A 16,264-nucleotide genomic window follows, 5' to 3' on the forward strand; every position below is an offset into this window, starting at 1 on the left:
AACCAGCTCTGAGCCAGACCCCTGTCCCCCACCATTCCACCTGACACGGCATACGAAAGGGTGGTGGAGGAAGGGGTGGGGAGCAATCAGGGTATAAAGGAGTCGGGATGTAGCAAAGATGCTCATTCTACAGGTATCACCTGAAGATGACGGCAAGGTAGCTGTCGAAATATCATGTTATAAAAATAACTTTACCCAGATGGACATAATTGAAAACTGGAAACACTACTTAAGTAATGCTCGGAGATCTAGGACCATTGCCAGATAGGACTAATAGAGCAAATGAAGAAGATTCAAAGAAAAACTGTGTGTTTCATCACATATTCTTTTAGTGACCACAAAAGTGTTCCAGAAATTCTCACCCAACTCCAGTGGCACGAGCTAGAAAAGAGGCAATGTGCCATGGTGCAGTTTACCATTAAAATTGCTACAGCATATGTTCCTAGAACAGGAACTTATATATTGCTTTCTCCTATATATAACTCGGAAAGAGACTGTGAAGATAGAATAGAAAGATTTGAGCTCACACAGAGGCCTACCAACAATTATAGATGTACCACAGTTGTGCGGGGCTGTTTGACAACTAGGATTCATTAACATTTCTTAAATCCCATCAGGACACAGTTCTTCCAGATATGTGGAACGAGCTATTGTATACATTAACAAAAGTGAAGCTACCCTTAGAGACTTAATCTGTGCATTGTGTTTCTAATATGGGAAAGTCTTTAGTGGAACAAAACACTGAGAGTTGTAGAGGCAGCCACTCACTTTGTATTATACTCCGTAAGCCTCTTTATGTTATGTGGCAGAGGATTCTTCCTGTAATCCAGTAACTTTCTCTACTCCATTTGTCAATGCCGCACAGGAAGTATAGCTGTCAGTAAATTGTATTACTTGAGTAAACCATATTACTTTTAATTTCTCTGATTTTCTCATCAGAACTCATAGGAGTTAATTAACCATTGTTCTTCCCACACACTATTTGTTAATGGTACAGATTTGTATGTGTGAGTAAGAATATGTTTCCGAACTCTTCTTGGGATGTACACTCTCAAAATTTGAACAGTGACTTGTAGTTACTGCAACTGGAGTCTATTGAGCATTTCCATATACTCCTAACACATTTAATGGAAAACCAGTAAGCCCCCACCTGCCATTCTTTAAAGAATTGAACTCTCAAGTATAAAATTTCATAACTCATGAACTATATGTCGTACAATGATGTAATTTTGCAGGTAAATTCAGTGGTATATTTGAATACTGTCTAGAAAATGTGTTGGAGTTACTAGTAAAGAGTTAATGAATTAAAATGCCGAGCCTGATGCTGCAGTTTTACTACATGAACAGCAAAAATGTAATAGTCAATTAACTTTTTTCTTTCATCATTTTTTGGAGGGAGTCAGCAAGAAAAAGTTTCATAAAGGTTTGAAATTACGTATAAAGTGATTTGGAAGTCAGTAAGTGTCCTCATTCTCAAGTACTTTATGTACACTCTAAGACAAAAAGAAACAACGATGCATCACAAAGTAATTATCCAAATGGGTCAGAATTGGTAATCTGATGTACATGTACAGACAAACAAATGATTCCAGTTACAGAAAACTTGGATGATTTACTCAAGAGAATGAGCTTCACAAATTGAGCAATTCAATAAAATGTTGGTCCTCATCTGGCACTTATCAAAGCAGTTATTTGGCTTGGCACTGATTGGATGTCCTCCTGAGAGATACTGTGTCAAACTCTGGTCAATTGGCATGTTGGATCATCAGAATCCTGAGCTGGTCAGAGGGCCTTGCCCGTAGTGGCCCAAATGTTCTCAAGTGGGGAGAGATCAAGTGACATTGCTCATCAAGTTAGAGCTTGGCAAGCATGAACACATGCAGTAGAAACTCTCACCATGTGTGGGTGGGCATTTTCTATGTGAAATGCAAGACTAGATGGCTTCCTATGAAGGCAACAAAATGAGGTGTAGAATATCATCGATGTGTTGCTGTGCTGTAAGGGTGCCTATGATAAGAACCAAACAGATCCTGCTATTACATGAAATGGCATCCCACACCACCACTCTTTGGTGTTTGACCATGTGGTGGGCGACAGTCAGATTGGTATTCCAGCGCTGTCCAGATCGTTTCCAGACACATCTTCTACCAGGAATCTCAGTGACAGGAGGAGGATGTCTTCAGTGATGAGTCCCACTTCGAACTGAGCCCCAATGACCAGCAAAGACATGTCTGAAGATGCCCTGGACAGCAATGGGACACCAACATGACTGTTGCCCACCATACAGCCCAACAACTGGGAGTGGTGGTCTGGGGTGCCATTTTTTTCATTGCGGGACTCCTTTGCTTGTTATTCATGGTTTCCTTACAGCAAAGCGGTACACTTCTGATATTTTATGCCAAATTTTGTCTTATGATATTTTATGCCAAATTTTGTTGCCCTTCATGGCACACCATCATGGGTTAACATTTCAGCAAGATAATGCCTGCCCACACACAGTTAGAGTTTTTAATGCTTGTCTTCATGCTTTCCAAACCCTGCCTTGGCAAGTAAAGTTGTCGGATCTCTCCTCAACCGAGAATGTCTGAAGTATTATGTGCAGTGTTCTCCAACCAGCTCGGGATTTTGATGATATAATAAGCCAATTGGACAAAATTTGGCATGATATCCCTCACGAGGACACCCAACAATTCCACCAATCAATGCCAAGTTTAATAACTCCTCACATAGGGGCCAGAGGTGGACCATAGCAGTACTGTAGTGCTCAATTTGTGAAACTCTTTCTCTTGAATAAATAATCCAATCCAATCAAATCAAATTTTCATTATCACATAACTTGCCCCATATAATCAAAGATTGTAACATAGGTGACTTGCCAATTCTAAGATGAGATACAGACTAATAAACTTAATCTAAGGTTGCAATATGTATGTTGTTGCTTCTTCAGACAGGTAGTATTTACATGGTTGTCATTAAATAATAACAATAATAATAATAATCTATGGTTATAATATGGTCATCATTCAAGAAATCTTCTACACCATAATAGCATTTGCTTCTTCAAATATTTTTTCATGTCTCCTGCAATATTTTTTATAATTGGTTTGCACTTCCCCTTCCGTATTTTATTTAAAAATTCCATGCTCATTGTGTGTGGAGTTTTCTCATAGAGTTTTAGTCTGTGGGAAGGTAACATGTAACTTGCCCTATGTCTAGTCTCATACTGATATAAGAAGCAATTGCCCTCAAAAAGTTGTGAGTTTCCCTTTGTGAAAATGAGAATCTCATTTAGAGAACTGCTTGGAATAGGCATTAGGTCTAGTTTTTCAAATACAGGTCTGCAATGTCAGTTCTTTTTAGCTCCCACAATGACTCGGATGATCTTTTTTTGTAGTCTAAAGGCTTTGAGCAGAGTAGTTTTCTCAGATACTCTGAAAATTATGCTAAACTTAACTGCTGAAACAAGATATGCATAATATGTAGTTTTTTTAACATTTAAATCAGTGATATTACATGAGACATTAGTGAGATTGTAATCACTTGTTTGTCTGTCCATGTACATCACATCTTCCAATTTCCATCCCAATCAGATAATTCCTTTGCAGTGCTTGTTGTTGGTTTTTCCTCCCCCAAGTATACATAATACAGTTATTTGTGCAACATAAGTTATGCTGCCCCAAGACAAACCGCCATTTTTTCAATTGTGACTTGTATTACTGTGTTAATCTTTTAAAATAAGATTACAGGTCTTAATGGGTAGGTTATGACAGCATTTTAATTTTTTAAATTCACTCGATAATTATATTAAATGCTGAAAATCATATTTTTGTTGCTGTTGAAAACCGGTATATAGGCAACCTATGACCTTTGTACATCTCGAAATCATTTTGTCAGCATGCCGCCGAGCTGTGAAGTGCCCACCTGCAAGCACAGATCTCTACACCACCTGAATGCATTCACTTGTGTAAACTCTTCGACTAGTGTTGGTAGCATTTGTGTAACACCATATGTGCTTTTACACAAGGCTATACCACCTTTGATTTGTTGCAACATACAGCAGCAGGGTGGGGCTTCCGAGTTCAGACAGTCAGCTCAGCTACACGGATTCTCGTTGTGTGCTAAAAGGAATGTGTAAATGGGCACAGGCAACAGATTGCAGCAGTCTGTTGCTAGGTCACATTCCGTCTCTGTGGAGATCACAGATAGAGCCCACTAAGTGGGTCACATAAGAGATTTTTGGTGTACAGCAAACAGCAAAGATCCTTAAAGCGGGCTAAATGACCACACACTTGTCAAGCACACATGATCAAGAGTTTTGTGCAGACATGCTTGGTCGAGTGTAGGATATACACTGATAAAAAAAGAAATCACAACACCAAAAAGTAATCCATGTAAAATAATGAAATTTCGGTAATACATTTATCTAGGTAACATAATTAAGTGATTAACTTGACAACATCACAGGTTAATGTAAGCGTGAGATAAGCTATTGCAAATGTGAAATGCTGGTACAGTAATAACAGGTGTAATTGCCAGAATATAGAATGCAAGCATGCCGATGTGTATGCATTTTGTTGTACAGGTGCCGGATGTCAATTTGTGGGGTGGAGTTCCTTACCTGTCGCACTCTGTTGGTCAATACAGAGACGGTTAATGCCAGTTATGAATGATACTGGAATTGTCGTCCGATATGTGCTTGACTGGAGACAGATTTGGTGATGTAGCAGGCCAAGGCAACATGTCGACACTATGGAGAGCATGTTTGGTTACAACAGCGATATGTGTGCGAGCGTTATCGTGTTGGAAAACACTCTCTGGAATGCTGTTCATGAATAACATCACAACAGATCAAATCACCAGACTAACATTCAAATCTGCAGTCAGGGTGTGTGAGATAACCAGGAGAGTGCTCCTGCTAACATGTGAATTTGCACTTTGGACAATAACTCTAGGTGTAGGTCCAGTGTGTCTAGCATGCGTACAGGCCAGTTACAGGCCCTGAACTCGCCTCCTTTCATCAGAAAACACAACAAACCTACATCCTGGCCACCAATGAGCTCTTGCTTGACACCACTGAAGTCACAAATGGCAGTGATTTGGGATCTGTGGAATGTACGCTTGGGGCCCCACAGCGTTCCGGTTGCCTCCACTGGGCACAGAAGTCACTGTCAACCAGTGCTGTGATTTTAGTCAGCTGAGTCGAACCATTGTCTCCATTAATCTGCCTGGCCCAGAGATTTCAGAAGCCTCCTTCCTATCACAATTACAAAATGACAAGGTCTGTCTTAACTGTTCCGTTTCTTCATACTTCACTGTGTTTCTTGTGGCCACACAGTGTTCTGCAACCACAGATTTTGTCAGTTGTTTAAGTTGGTGTGTCTTCTGCATTCCTTGCATCTTTCTTCAATTATCCACACAGCCTGCCCGATGTATGCCTTACCATATTTACAATGAATACGGTAAACACCCAGTTTACAGAGCTCCAACCGAACAGTGCACACAGTTTTGGAGGTGGATGGAAAACGAATTTAATGTTTCATTGAGCCAGGGTGCTGCCTATTTTGTTCGATGCTTGGCCAGTGAATCTCAGATGCATCACTGTCTTATCCTCCTTGTCACATTCTCTTTGCTGGACTTGAAGCTTCTGCCTGAAAGCACACCACCGGTGTATGTAGCACACTCTCACATTGTGAAGAATGATGTTAGCTGGCGGTGTGGAGATACAAATCAGTGTGGGTAGTTTTCCCATACATGCTGTGTCCCATGGGGCTTTGTGCCTGACAAAGACATCCAGAAAAAGGAGTTTCCCATTCTCATCCACATCCATGGTGAATTTGATGCTGGAGTGTAGAGAGTTCAGATGCTGGAGGAACTTCTGAAATCTATCATTCCCAGGTGGTCACACCACAAATGTGTCATCACCATATCTCAAAAGTATGTAGGCTTCAGTGCAGCTGTTTCCAGGGCTTCCTCTTCAAACTCCATTCACATCCATTCATTATTTGTGGCTCTGTATACCAGGTGTGTGGTCGGGCATACGTATGGCAGACTGTGCAGACAATCGAAGAAAGGTGCAAGAAACACAGAAGCAACACCGAACTTAAGCAGCCAACAAAGTCTGTGGTTGCTGAAAGTTGTGTGGTCACAGGGACCTCCACTAAGTATGAAGAAACTGAAGTGTTAAGACAGACTTTGTCATTTTGGAACTGTGTTCGGAAGGAGGCTGTTGAAATCTCTGAGATGGGCTGATCGATAGAGACAGTGACTTAGACCCTCACCAAAGTGTGGAACCCCACACTCAGCAACTGAGATCACAGTGTCAGATGAGAGCAACTACTGCACCCGACAGGGGCGACAGGAGTACAGAGGTACCGAAGTTTGCATCCAGCTTCCAATGGTTCCGTCTCCCCCAACTGCACCTGATGCAGCATGCGACTGGCTAGTGGAGGAAGGGGTGGGGAGCAATCAGAGTATAAAGGAGGTAGGATGTAGCAAAGATGTTCATTCTACAGGTATCACCTGAAGATGACAAAGAGGTGTGCTGTTGAAATGCTGCATTATGGAAACGACTGCACACAGATGGACATCTTAGAACAGTACAAACAGTAACTCTTTCGGGAGTGGACTACATTTCCTAAGAGTCCTTCCAATGTATCTCAGTCTGGCATTCTACCTTTCCTACGATTAGTTTTATGTGATGGTTCCAATTAAATTGTTTTGTATGCACGCTCCAGTTGTTTGAGGGATGTGATGGCTTCCAGTGAATCTTTAGCAATCATCTGATCTTACATTAGTGAATATTTCTGTCTATTTATGTGCAATACATAATGTGTTTATGTTGAGGGTCAACTGACAGTCCGTACACCAAGCATTGATCCTCTGCAGGTCTTTACACATTTTACTACAATCTTCTAGAGTTGCAACTTCTCTATATATAACACCATCATTCACAAGCTGCTTCACCATACTTCAGACATTATTTCTCTAGGTCATTTATATATATGTTATCAGCAAAACCCGATTTCAGGATGAACTAGTTTTGCCAAGGTTAAACTCGTTCATCCTGTGCCCGATAGGGTAAAACAGGTTAGCCTAGGTCGAATCCTTTTATCCTAGTTAGAATTTACATGCTTTACGATAAACTAGTATGTCCAAGTGTGAACTAATTTTGCCTAGTCGGAACGCATGTCACTGCCTGTACAAATGGGGAATCCCCAAATAATCTCTGGCTCACCCATCACGCCTGTCAACTGCTCTTTGCTCACACTGTTCTTTGTTTTGAACGGTAGTTTGCATCTACGAGAGTGCATGTTAAGTTTCTGGTTTTGTTTAAAAGATTTTATTATAATTCTAGTATAATTATTGAAGCATTTCATCATGGATGAACCTTCGTGTAGTAGACAAGCAATCAAAAGCTGTGGGGAGAAAAGTTTCTGGAGGAAATTTTGCAGAGTGAAAACAAAAAGTCTTCTCATTATAATGTGTTTTCAGTAAATGAATATGCGGATTTGGTTAAACAAGTAGAAGACGCAGAAAAGTTTGAAAAAAGAACATCGTTACAAAAAAGAAAACTGAAATGATTTATTGTTTTGAAAATTGGTGATGTGAAAAAACTCATTGCACGGTGTGAAGGGAATGTTAAATACTTGTTCCAGTTGATGAACTTTATGATGTGATTGATGCAGCTCATGTAGCTGTGTGTCATGGTGATCATGATAGGATGTTAGCCAAGACATCAAAAAAATATGCCAATATCACATAGGAAATGATATGCATCTATTCATTGATCTGTGATGTTTGTCAACAAAAGAAGACAAAAAAAGGGCTAGTTTCAACTGCAGTTCTCTGTTCAGAAATGAATAGCAGATGCCAAGTTGATTTGATTGATTTCCAAACACAACCAAATGCGAATTTAAAATTCATTCTGGTTTCCCAAGACCATCTCACAAAATTTGTTCTCCTTCATGTGTTAACATCAAAGAGGGCTGAAGAAGTGGCTTATCATTTGAATGATATATTCCTAACAGTAGGGGTGCCATGCATTCTTCAATCTGATAATGACAGAGAATTCATCAATAATGTTATAAGTGAACTCCCAAAGCTTTGGTCAGAACTGAAAATTGTGCATGGAATACAAAGGCACAGCCAAAGTCAGGGTTCTGTTGAAAGTGCCAACCAATATATTGAAAACATATAAGTTCTTGGTTAAAGGACAACAATTCAATGAAGTGGTCAGAAGGATTAAGGTACGTCCAGTTCCTGGAAAATTGAGCTTACCACTCTGACATAAAACAATCACCTTACAAAGCATTATCTGAAAACAAACCTAGAGTAGGACTTTCCACTTCCTCATGGCCTTAAGAAATCATAAATTATATTCAAGGTGAAGATGGCCTAAAGAAGGCAATCAAAAATGACAGCAATACTGAACAGTATGAACACAGTGAGGATGATAACCTTGTGAAAATTGACACAAATGACATTCACAATGCTAGAAAAATTGTGATAAATAAATTAAAAAAACAAGTTAAAAGAATGAAAGCTTCCTCTGACAAATCACATCCACCAACTGGCATTGGAGACAATGTAGCCACCTCTGACAAATTCCATCCACCAACTGGCATTGGAGACAATTTAACCATACCTATTCCAGATGTAGATAAAGGCAGACTTCAAAACATAATTGGAGTAATACTTCAAAAAACTGATGAGAGCCTCTACAAAGTTGGCACCAAACATGGCATACTTCAAAAACATTATTGCAGGCATAATTATATTAAAAAATTTCCATAATTTTTTGTGATAAAATATTAAAAAATGTTTGTTTTAACTTCTTTTTTATTTTTTAGAACTGATTTTGATTTCTGCATTCAGGAGTTTTTAGATGTGGGAGATATTAACCAAGATACTGAAATATCTTTAAGGACTACAGCCCCAAAACATTCTGTTGGATTAGGGCAAGACTAAGTGAAATGCAGTTGCATGAAAAACTGTACAACAAACAAATGAAATTGTAAGAAAAATGAAGTACTCTGCAATTCTAAGTGCCACTAAAGTAAACCTTGCAAAAATAAGTAAATAAGCATATGCAGATAAGGTGATTTCTGTGGTTGGATATATGTAACTTGATCTAGTGATAGATGTGAAATTACTGATTAGTTTCTAAATAACTTTAATGAATCGTATTGACTATTTTATTTCTATTCCTTTATTCAGTTTACTTTGAAAAGCTTGTAGAAGGTACAAACTAGGTGAAATTAGTTCAGACTAGGGCATACCATTTTATCCTAAAGCATGTAAATTGTGGCAAACGTCCCACTGGTAATCAACTTATTCCCACACTTGTTGCGGAAAATGGGGTGTAAGTTGTGCAATGGCAATGTAGATTTGATTTTTCAGGTCAGTTAAACTGTTTGGTAGGGGAGGAACATACACCCGGTCTTTAATGAAACCCCAGAGAAAGAACACCAGTGGTGTCAAGTCCAGGGAGTGAGGTGGCCATGTGATTGGCCCTTCACAGCCTATCCATTGACCTGGTAAGCAGTTATCAGGAAGTTTCGAACTTCTGTAATGGAATGAGGTGGTGCACCATCTTGCTGGTAGTAAAGTATCCCTTCTTGGCTATCTTCATTTATCTGTGAAATTAAAAAGTTTTCAAGTATATCCAGATACACAGAGCCAGTGGCAGTTTTCTGCATTAAAAGGAAAGGGCCCCACACTTTCGGTTTGCTGACAGCACAAAACACATTAACTCCGGGGTTGTCACAAATGTGTTCCAGGGTTGCATGTGATTTTTGCTGCCCCCTATTCTACCTATTCTACAGCTGTGGTTGTTCACCATGCCACTCATATGAAACACTGACTCATCACTGAAGATTATTGTGTTCTGGAATGTCTCTTTGTCCTCTATCCAATACAACATTTCCGCACACAATTCCCCATGAGCAGCCTTATCTGCATTGCTGATGTTGTGTGTCATTGTGGGAATCTGTATGGTTTCAAGTGTAAACATCTATGAAGTACTTGTCAAATAGTCTTTTTTGGGATGCCAGTCTCACGAGACACACGTCATGTTGATTTTTGTGGACTGTGGGCAAAACTCCCTTCAACTTCTTCCATATATTCATCAACATTCAGGTGATCTGGTAATTTATCATGTCACAGTGAACAACCCATCTCAACAAAGTTCTAGTGCCAAGAGTAAATTGTAGTCCTGCTTGGAGGTTCTTCAGCATATTCTGTGAAAAAATGTATGCCAAATAGTTGGTTCAGAGTCTGTTTCATGAAACCAAAATGCACTGTGAGCACATTCCACTTTAACTGTGCACTACGCTGGTGGCAGAATGGGGTACTGATGCACTATGTGAATCAAAATTGAGGTTGTTCACTACAAAATGACACATCTACTGATTCTGTAAGTTATCTCAAGAAATTTCTATATCACTCTGAAGTTGTAAAGTCCATTTTGATTCACCCTGTATATGTCTTAAAATTTAAGAATGCCAGGCTTTATTTTATTTATTATTAACTATTAATTCCTTTATTACACCCTCCACCTCCTAACATTCCCCCCCCCCCCCCCCCCCCCAAATGCTTTTCACTCACTCGTCCAGCAGCAGCATCGTCATAGATGGATATCTGAGGAGGTTTTTGTAGCTTTGTGCGTGTGTGTGTGTGTGTGTGTGTGTGTGTGTGTGTGTGTGTGTGTGTGTTTTAACTAGAAAAATAATGACAGCTTGTAGCTAGTAAAGTTTTTCTGTTGTTACATGTCTTTATGTGTCATTAGTTGGCCAGTTAAAGGTGGGTGGTTGGCTTTTCTCATTTTTGTTTATTGTTTTCATCCTGTAATACACTTTATGGCAGTACCATTTAATTTTTATTTTTCTCTGTTATAGGCCTCACCAAGAGGTCGCAAACAGCGTGCTCAAACTGGTAAACACTCAGCTCGAAAGGGGAAAAATTCACCTAAATTTGAGCCATATGTGACTGATGACAATGTGGGGAACATTGACATCAAACTTACTACAGAGGAACAACTTTTACTGAAAGGCTATGGTTCACTAGCAACACAATCTAATACTGATTTATTATCAAATTTGTCATCCACAGATCATGAACCAGGTAAGACTTTCATTAAGGAGATGGAGAAAGTTCTCCATGCAGCATGTACAGTTCACAGATATAACTATTGATGACAATATACAGATGCCTTTTGCTGCAGACATTGTTGAAACTACTGTAGAAGATGGAACTGGTGTTGATAGAACTTCAAAAAATTCTGAAGAAACCAAAACTCACATCTCTGTTGAGAGACAAGTAAGTATAAGACAGTAGTCTGGAACATTAATTTGAGGCTAAGGTGCAAAAAATTTTCAACATGGCTTACAGATGGCATTTTGTGTATGACATTTTGTTTTTCATGTCAAAGTAGCTACTCCTTGCATACTATGCCTTTTTCCACATGCACATAAGCTATGGTGTAATGATGTAGGGTAACACTACTGGAGCTAAAGAGCTTTTCTTAGGCAGAAATCTATTCAGTATGTGTATGGTCTAAGAGCCAACTGTCCTTGCAAAATGTATTTGATTGAAAACAAAATAATGATTGTCTCAATTTGAAAGAGATTTCACACTCTTGATCACACCAAGATCAGTTGGTATAAACATGATACTAGATCAAATATTCACTCTTATAGAACTAGGAACTCTTTGAAAATTCTCTGAACTAGGCTAAAAAAAATCCTTATTGATTAATTTCCCAGTAGGGTGAAAACTAATAAGTTTAGAAAAGGCACAGAAGCCTGGGTGAAAAATAAAGTGCCTTTGTACACAGTTGGTGAGTTTGCAAATAATGAATTAAGTGATGTATTAATTTAATTATTAAAAAAGTCTTTCTGTTCTTATTATTCTTAAAAGTTTAAGTATAACTATGTGTAGTACACTGGTGTGCAAAACTGATGGACTGTGTCCCTACCTAGTAATGCAGTTCTATGAAACTTGGACCATACATAAGGAGGACTACTGTGGTATAGTACAGAAGTTATCTGAGAGGAACATGGAATGACATAAAAATAAATGATACATTTATTCAAAAAGAATAATTATTCTGAAGTCACTGTGATGTATGATGGGTTCCTAGGCATTAAAAAAGATGGGACATGATTCTTAATAGTGTGTATGATCATCAAAGACAGTAGTGGGTGCCCTGCAACATGCTCCCATGCTGACAACAAGGTTCATAAGGAGTTGTGGTAGGGTGTTCCATTCCTCTAGCAACACAGTTGACATCTGCTGGATGGTTGTTGGTCCTTGTGGATATGGTGCAATACGTCTCCACAAAGCATCACACGTGTTTACTGCAACTTATGTCAGGAGAATGGGCAGACCAGTCCATTTTACTGAAGGTGCTCTCTTTCCAAGCATTGCTTCACCTACACGATTCAATGCGGTCATGCATTGTCACCCATAAAAAGGGAGCCAGGTTCAAATTCATCTCTCAAAAGATGGACATGGGGAATGAATACACTAACACAATAATATTGACCAGTGAGTGTACAATGTTCAAAGATTTGGAAATCAGTAAAGAGATGTAACATCATGGACCCCCCCATACCATAACACCAGGAACACTAAAATGATCATGTTTGCCAATGCAAGATGTACTCTTGTATGGCAAGAGGTAGGAACACTTAATGCACCCAGGAACATTGTCAAACATGATCATTTTGGTGGTCGAGGCATTATTGTGGGAAGTTATAACTTTGTATGGGCATACTGACAGCCAAATCTTTGAACACAGTACACTCCTTGGTCAATGTTATTATGACACCATACTCTTTCACCATGTGCATCTTGTCAGGGTGCATTCAACAGCACACGTGGAAGAGCTGTAGCAGTTCTTTTTATGACAAACTGCCTATTGGCTTCTGTCTCGGGTTCTTCGGCCGACGTTCATCGGCCGAAGAACCCGAGACAGAAGCCAATAGGCAGTTTGTCAACAAGTGGCCACGAAAGCCTTAAAAATTTTGTAGTTCTTTTTATCTTTAGTCCAAGTTCCACTGCCTCACAGATTCTGCTTTGTGACAGGCTACATTTTGTTGCTGATACGAACAATCATTGTCTCTGAACTGTTTTTTCTACTCCGTGCTGCACACAGTGCTGTAAATATGTTTGTATCCTTCCGTATTTATGTTTCCTTAAGTGCAATAAGAGGAGTACATCCCAGTCATGAAAAACATCCACAAACTGTAACAATACCTCTTCTGTCCAGCACTGTTGGCACTCACATGACGGCAGGAGGTAACATTCTCCAGGCATTCACCAAATCAAACTTTCAGTCCAATTGCCACATGGCAATTCATGATTCGTCACTGAAAATCACTTGTTTCCAGTCATCCACTATTCAGTGGTTTTGCTCTTTACACCACCTAATGTGCTACTTACCGTCGGCTAACAGAAATGTGTGGATTATTAGGAACTGCCTGACCATTGTATCCTGTTCTTTTTTAACTCCCTATGCCCTGTCATTGTGTTGACTGGATTACTGGTAGTGCTCTGGAGTGATTCCTTCTACTGATTTCATTCAATTTTTTACAACCGCCCTCCAACGATGCTCTATGGTCGCTAACCATCATTACATGAGTTCTGTCTGGTCTTGGTTTAAATGTGGGTGTTCCTTTGCATTTCGACTTCACGATTTCTTCACCGAAAGCCAAATTTGGCAGCTTTAGAAGGTTTGAGATAAAATGTAAATGTCGTGTGACTAGGGCCTCCCATCAGTTAGACCATTCGCCAGGTGCAAGTCTTTCGATCTGACGCCACCTCGGTGTCTTGCACATCGATGGGGATGAAATGATGATGATTAGGACAACACAACACCCAGTCCCTGAGCAGAGGAAAATCGCTGACCCAGCCAGGAATCAAACCTGGACCCTTAGGATTGACATTCTGTTGTGCTGACCACTCAGCTACCGAGGATGGACAGGTTTGAGAAGCTCTTGGTGGATTTGTTACTCAGGTGTCTTCCAATAATTAGTCCATGTTCGAAGTCACTGAGCTCTCCCGACTAACTTCTTCTGGTCTTCCTGCTTCTCTACAGACAACACTATATTCCCTACCTCCTTCATATTCATATGTTTGCCTCTGTGACACCTAGAGCTCAATTTTACATTAGACTGAGGTGACAAAGTCATGGGATACCTGGTAAAGTGGAGCTGGATCTCCTTTTGCCAGACATGGTGCAGGAACTTGACATGGCAAGGACTCAACAAGTCATTGGAAGTCCCCTGCAGAAATATTGATCCATGCTGCCTCTATGGCTGTCCGTAATTCTGAAAATGTTTTTGGTGCATGATTTTTTCCGCAAACTGACCTCTCGATTATGTTCTATAAACGTTTGATGGGATTCACGTCGGGTAATCTGGCTGGCTAAATCCCTCACTCCTATTGTACAGAATGTTCTTCAAACTAGTTGCAAGCAACTGTGCCCAGTGAAATGGTGCATTGTCATCCATAAGAAATTCCATCATTGTTTGGCAATGTGGAGTCCATGAATGGCTGCAAATGGTCTCCAAGAAGCCAGACGTAACCACCACCAGTCGTTGATCAGTTCAGTTTGACCAGAGGACCCAGTCCATTCCATATAAAAATAGCCCACGCTATTATGGAGCCACCACCAGCTTGCACAGTGCCTTGTTGACAACTTGGGTCCTTGGCCACATGGGGTCTGCACCACTCTCAAACCCTACCAGCAACTCTTACCAACTGAAATCAGGACTCATCTGTCCAGGCCACGGTTTTCTAATTATCTGGGGTCCAACTGATATGGTCACAAAGACAGAAAAGTTGCTGCAGCCAATGCCATGCTGTTAGAAAAGGCACTCATGTCTGTTGTCTGTTGCCATAACTCATTAATGCCAAATTTTGCCATGCTGCCCTAACGGATGTGTTTGTTGTATGTCCTACATTGATTTCTATGGTTATGTCATGCGGTGTTACTTGTCTGCTAGCAGTAGCAATTCTATGCAGACCTCATAGCTCTCAGTCATTAAGTGCATTGTCTGTGGTGAGAGGTAATGCTTGAAATCTGGCATTCTTGGCACACTCATGACACTGTGAATCTCAAAATATTGAATTCCCTAATGATTTTTGAAATACAATGTCCAAAGTGTCTAGCTCCAACTACCATTCCAGTTCAAAGTCTGTTAATTCCCATCCTGCAGTCATAATCGTGTCCGAAACCTTTTCACAAGAATCTCCTGAGTACAATGCACTGGTCTTTTATACCTTGTGTATGCAATACTATTGCCATCTGTGTATGTGTATATCATTATCCCATGACATTTGTCACCACAATGTATAAATGGGTGTGTGGATACTTTTGAGCAGATAGTGTACTTGAAAACAGCCTCTTTGCCAATCCATCCCAAGGTGTTTCTCTTTCCCCCCTGAGGAAGGACCTAACAGTTCCAAAAACTAGGGTAGCTTCTTACTTTTATATCCCAGATAGCACAGTAAGCCGGTTTCAAACTTGTTTCCAGATGTAAAGTTCAAGTATATAAGCTTGATCAAAGGTGGAATACTCAGGCCTGTTAGCTGGATTCAAGCTTGAAACAAACATCAAAGTTGGCAGAGTTCAAGCTATATTTCAAGCTTGACTTATCAAGTTTGGCTCCAGCTGTATCTATACACGTGGAATACAGCCTGGTATTTACAGCTTGTTTTAAGCTATATAATTATTAGTCTGAATTTATTGAACCTAATTAATTAAATAAATATCAGAATGGAAATGGTGTGAAAAAAATTATCAAGAATTGTATGTTAAAAACTTTTTATTTTTGAAGTGTTTAAAATTGTTTTATTTTAAAATTTAATTATTCTGAAGCCCCTCCGGCCCCCGCACACAGACCAGAGCAGGATCAAATATCGCTGACTTCTGCCGGTATAGGCTAATGATCCTGCAACAGGTAAAAGAAAATGTTAGCCATACATAAAAAATGTAAAAAGTTGAAACTGATCAACCTAAATATAATTTTTGCCCCAGATTAGCAAAATAACTTCAAACTAACTGATGTAGTAAGAATCATTAACTAGTATAAATGTCACTGAGTAAGCAGCTCAATAGATTCATCCTTCACAGTACAGCCCAGATCCAAAATTTGCCACTACTTACCATGAAAAGTAATGTTACACTTATTATGAATATGCTTAACTTTTGCCAAGCATGAGTCACAAGAAATTTTGTATCCATCATCACAGAAAGAAT

The sequence above is a fragment of the Schistocerca cancellata genome, chromosome 12 (genome assembly GCF_023864275.1).
Source record: "Schistocerca cancellata isolate TAMUIC-IGC-003103 chromosome 12, iqSchCanc2.1, whole genome shotgun sequence".
Classification (NCBI taxonomy): domain Eukaryota; kingdom Metazoa; phylum Arthropoda; class Insecta; order Orthoptera; family Acrididae; genus Schistocerca; species Schistocerca cancellata.